Here is a 5913-nt window from a genome sequence, read left to right on the forward strand (position 1 = left end):
AAGGTGATGAGGTGCTTTATTGAGCAATAGTATAGCTCTTAGGAGACCTGAAGTGAGCAGCTTCTTTTCACAGGTGGGTCATCCCAATGAGCACAGCTCTCAGTGGAGAGGAGACCCAGAGTGGGTAGCTCCTATCTGCAAGCAGATTGTCCTGTTCCTTGTGCAACTCTCAGTGGAGAAGATACCTGAAGTAGGTAGCTCCTATCCACAGGCAGGTCGTCTCAATATCTGCTCAGCTCTCAGCTAAAGAAGACCCACAGTGGGTAGCTCCTCTCTGCAGGCAGTTCATCCTGACGTCTTCCTGAGTCAGGGTCTTCCTGGCCGGGTCAGGGGTTTTTGTGGGCTTCAGGTGGCAGGAAGTACATGCTGATTGCTCAGTGGGCAGCCATGTGTGGCTGGGAAAAAGCACCATGAGTTCTCACGTTGGTCAATGGAACTGGCAGCCTGGCCCCCAGGCTTCAGGCTATCCCAGGCCTGAAGGTGGGGCATTACCAGGGACCCACCCGTTTCTGCCCAGGAACCTGTCTGCCTCCCACTGCCATCAACCTGATGTCACTGGCACTCAGGATGTTTGTGCTGAGGGGTGCCCACAGGCCCACACTGTGTCACCCTCAGCTTCCCCTCAGCCTCCCACTGGTGCTCATCATACCCAAAGTCCAGAGAGGAGGCCAAGGCAGCAAGAACCTGGCATGACAGCACTGCCCTGAGTGCATGCACACGCAGCTGGGCCAGGACGGTGCCCAGGCTTGGCCTCAACTTTGTTCTGAAATTGGAGCAGCACTGGGAGAGGGGGGAGTCTGGGCAGTGGGAGCAGTCATTTCTAAGTCTGCCAGGGCAGGGGGACTTCCAGCTTGCCCAGCCAGGTAGGGCTCCCACCCTTCCAACTCAGAAAGTGGCAGGGCTTCTGCCTGTTCTTACCTCCAGCTGGCCTGTGGAGTACATATCCCCAAAAGTGCCTTCCCAGCTGCAGCCAGTGTCTTTGCAGCAACTGCTCCAGATGGGTCGTTGCTGTCATCAATATGACCTAGCAATTCTACTCCTAATGTACCCATGGGAAATGAAAATAGATGTCCATACAAAAACTTGCATGTAATTATTCATAGCAATATTATTAATAACAGTCAAAAAGTGGAAACAACTTAAATGCCTATTAACTGATGAAAATATAAATAAAATGTGGTATATCCATACAACAAGATATTATTTCGTGATAAAAAGGATGAAGTACTAATATGTGCTACAGCATGGATGAACCTTGAAAAGATTAAGCTAAATAAAAGAAGCCAGCCACAAAAGACAACAATTATATGATTCCATTGATATGAAATGTGAAGAATAGACAAATATATAGAGATTAAAAAGTAGGCTTGTAGTTCCAGGGACTGGGACTGGGGACAAATAGGAGTGACTGCTAGTGGGTATAGAGCTTCTTTTTGGGGATGATGAAAATGTTTTATAATTGATTTTGGTGATGATTGTACAACTCTGTGGATATACTCAAAACTATTGACTTGTATGCTTTAAATAAGTGAATTGTATGTCATGTGAATTATATGTAAATAAGTCTTATTTTTAAAAAGAAAAAGAAAATAAATGTTAGAGTCTTGCTTTTAAGATATGGTTCCTCTATATTCTAAAACACCTTTACTTACGGCCGTCAACAAATGTATATGATTTATTAAAACAATTTTTTTCTAAAGTTTTCTTAAATGAAATACATTCAAAGGAACTTTTGTTATAGAAATGAAATGAACTGCGGATAAATTTTCATTATACTGGTACCACTTAAATAAAATTCTGGGATAGCAATGATCTGTCCTGTGAGTCTGTCCACGGAAGTTGAGTACAGTGAATCTGAGAAGCTTTCAAAAACAGCTAAATGTTTGTTTTAAGTTAAAAACATCAACACTTTAGAAAAAAGCTTGGCAATATTAAGCCATGTTTAGTTCATTTATAGAATTAATTGGGTAATATTTATGAACAATTATCTCACTGTGCTTAGAGTTTACCCTACCCTGTATTTTCAGTTTTGTTACATAATAAATTTGCTTTTTGTTTTTAAAGAAAATCATTCCTAGATTCCTTCCTTTGGTAGTAGGATTATTGTATCCAGTTTAAGAGAAAAGCAGACCATAATAGGTCATGGAATTACATGCATATTCCATATCCTCTGGGTTTTGCTACTCTAAAGATGTTTAAAATCATGTTACCTTATTATTCTAACACATTTATTTATTTGTTACAGTACATGACAGAAGACTTGAAATTGCCAGTTTCCCATAATATTAAGGAAACCCTTTTTACAAAACACATATTCTAGTCAAAACTACAAAGCATTATGTTACATTACAAGAACTAACCCAAATATTACTGCTAGAGAGTCCAGATGAAATTATGGGTCAGATTTGGCAACCATATGCTACTACTGAAATTAATAATATTAACAGTAATAGTAATAACACAATTAAAATTGATATGGGTCTTTAGTTCACAAATGATTTCACGTATATTAGTTTCTTTGATTCTCATAACCTTTGGATATATATTACCAATTATCTCCACTTTGTTGACGGGAAAATTGAAGGTAATAATTTAAAATACATGCCTGAGTTCTCTAAGCCAATGAGGAGTTTCATGTAAAGATCTGTCCATTTGCAGAATTGGGTGTTAATCACAGGCTTAGGGTTATAGCCCCTCCATCAGATTAGCTATACCTCATTTTAATCACCTAGAATTAAGTGCTTTTAGGTTTTAACTGTCATTTGTGCTATTCAAGTATTTTTGACCCTCTGACTACTGAGCACAGGGTATGATTGTACTTCATGACCCCCTTTAGGTTGAGTGGAGCTGTGCAATCATTTCTGGCCAGTAAGTCATGAGCAAAAGAAACATGAGTTACTTCTGAGCTAGAAGGGGTAGGATGGAAAGCAAAAATTCTGCAAGTGGATTATTAAGGGGATTATTAGGTATAACAGCAAGAGGAGTCACTCCTACTTCCACTCTTTGATTCCTGGTCCCATGTGTTCTACCTATGGGAGAGACTGCACCATATAATGGACTCTGATGCAAAGTGTACATTGCATCCTCTAAGATAGAACCCCATTATTTCGGGATGTTGTCTCCAAATGGCACCATAACTGAGTCTACAGTAAGCCAGTCCACCTTGCAGTCAAGCCAGCTACTTCCAACCTATGAAATATATAGTAAGAAGAGTTGATTTTATGTGCATGAGTCCATGATGACTTCTTTTACCATGAAATGAATTCCTTGATCAGACCTGATGCTCTATGGAATGCAATGGTGGTGAATAAGACCATCTGTGAATCCACAAATAGTGGTGCTGGAAGAAACACTAATGGCAGGGAAGGTATATTTATATCCAGAGTGTGTTCATTTCAGCGAGGATGAATCTCTACCTACTTCATGAGGGCAGAGATCCAACATAATCAACCTGCTGCCAGTTGGCTGTCTTGGCCCCTGTATCCCAGGAATGGTGCCATATTGAGGGCTCAGTGCTGGTTTGTGCTGTTGGCAGATTAGGTACTCAATGGTTGCATTAGCCAGATCAGCTTTGGTAAAGGGATGTTCATGTTATCGAGTTCATGCGTAGACTCTATCCCTGCCACTATAGCCTCTTAGTTCGTGGATCCATTAAACAAAGAATATGATGGCTAGGGAGAAAGGTTGACTGACATCCCAGAGTGCATAACTCTATCCACTTAAAGCCACCTCTGTAGTAGTGGCCCTCTGGTGGGCATTTCACATTCACAAACATCTTAATCTGTGGCCATTCTGAAAAGTCAAACTACATACTCCTTCTGTAAGCTCCCTTTTGACTAATCATCTAAAACGGTTCCTTCCAAGTCCTTAACCATCCAACTAAACTATTTGCAACTACCCATGCATTATATGAACCTGTATTTTCAGCCATCTTACTCTCCAGACATAGATGACCAAATGTCACACTTGAAGTTCTGGTCACTGGGAGAATATTCCTTCACCACTGTTCTTCATGTTTACCCTTGAGTGGGGCTGCAGTGCTGCAGCTGCTCTTTTCAGATGGTGCTAGAATACTGTGAAGACCTATCTCTACGCCAGGCTCGAGGTTTTTCTTCCTCAGTGACTTGGTTGTAAGGATATTCCCAAAATGCCATTTTTTGCAGGTTTATCTTCTGGGACCATTCCTGGTAGAAATTCTGTATTGTTCCAGGTTCAATCAGGTGATAAAAATCACAGTCATTTGAGGAGGCAAAATTTAATATAAAGCATTATTAACAGGGAATTGGAGTGATGAAGAATTGGCTGAGAGTCAAAATAATTATAAAAGTACACAAATATAATATAAAATGTGACCACTACCCATAGTGCTGAGATAAGTACCCACGGACAAGCCCTCTCTTGCCAGAAGTGAGATCCAGATGTCACCACCTTAGCTCCACCTTAGCTTCCTGAATGTTGGAGAAGTCAATGAAGTACCTCATGGTAGGACTTAATGGAAATCTACCCTCTGGTAGGTGTTGAGCCTCAGAACTTGTTAGATGCCAGGAGAAGCTGCTGCTTGTTGGAAACTATCAGACTCAGGAGCCTCACAAAGTCCTCCTCTTCAGGAGTCTAGTGCACTGGGTCAGCTCTTGGCTGCTGTGCTTGACAGACATCAGGGAATGGCTGGACTCCAGTGTCCCTGGTGTGTGTCCATGCCTGGGACTAAGAAGAGGGAAGGGGGTACAGCAACCTGGGCTGGGGGCAGGCCCACAATATCTGGGACTATGCCAACACAGCTGTGTGAGTTTGATAGTGAGTCAAATACCATAAAAAGTTTTGCCCTACAGGAACCTCACATTGAACAGTGGAGAAAAAGAGCTCTCTGCAGGACACTGGTAAGGGAGCACACCAGAAACAGGAAGAGGAAAAACCCTTCCTTCTGCAGTATCCCTCCAGATCCTCTCCTGACAATGTTTAACATCTTGCCAGGTGGCAAAGGAGAAATATCTATAAGGCTCATCTCCATTATCACAGAGCAGGCAATGAGAGTTCATTTGGAGCAGAGAAGCAAAGAATTAACAATCAGCACACTGACTATATTTTTCATTTCTAGACTTTTTGGTTCTTTTTATAGTCTGTTGTAGTTATTCCTTTATTTATTTAATAATTTATATTCTGTATATTGTTTGATTATTTAAAGTTCTTTGAGGCTCTCCTCCTAAAAGTTTCATATGATGATTCTGATCCATGATAGTTTCCTTGAATGCTTTAAATTATGTATTGTGATCTCATCTGCAGTATAGTTTTATCTGTTGAAACTGTCTAGAGCGAGCTGAGAAAGAGATCTTTTTATTTGATTATGCCAGAGATCCCAGTTATATCACTAACTCAAGAACACTTTTAATATTTTGAATTGTGACTTCCCAAACCATGAGTAAGATTTTTGAGGAGATATCTTTCCTATGTGGAGCTCAGGCTGATCCAAAAGAGTACTGTTATTGACCAAATATCTTATAAGTTTGTATTTCCCTTATTCCTATGATAATTCAAATGCAAACCTTTAGATTATTGAGACCAATCCTACATGTTCCACCCTGGGGACAGGCAGACTGGCAGCTCAAATATTTACCAATTTCATCTTCTCACATACGGTTACTTTGTTTCTTGTCTCCTGAAAGTTAATTACTTTTTTGCAAATTCAACCATGAATTTAAAGATTCTTGTTACAGTTCTTCAGGACTGGTAGTGGAAGAATTTTAGAATTATCTGTTCTGCTAAATTCCAAGAGCTGAGAATCCCAGAATATCCTTATAAATCCTCCTTTCTATTTTATTTTTCTTTAGAGATAGAGTCTTACTCTGTCACCGGTCTGGAGTGCAGCAACACAATCACAGTTCAGGGCAGCCTCAAACTCCTGAGCTCAAGCGATTC

Source organism: Mandrillus leucophaeus, unplaced genomic scaffold (genome assembly GCF_000951045.1).
Source record: "Mandrillus leucophaeus isolate KB7577 unplaced genomic scaffold, Mleu.le_1.0 Scaffold940, whole genome shotgun sequence".
NCBI classification, from domain to species: Eukaryota; Metazoa; Chordata; class Mammalia; order Primates; family Cercopithecidae; genus Mandrillus; species Mandrillus leucophaeus.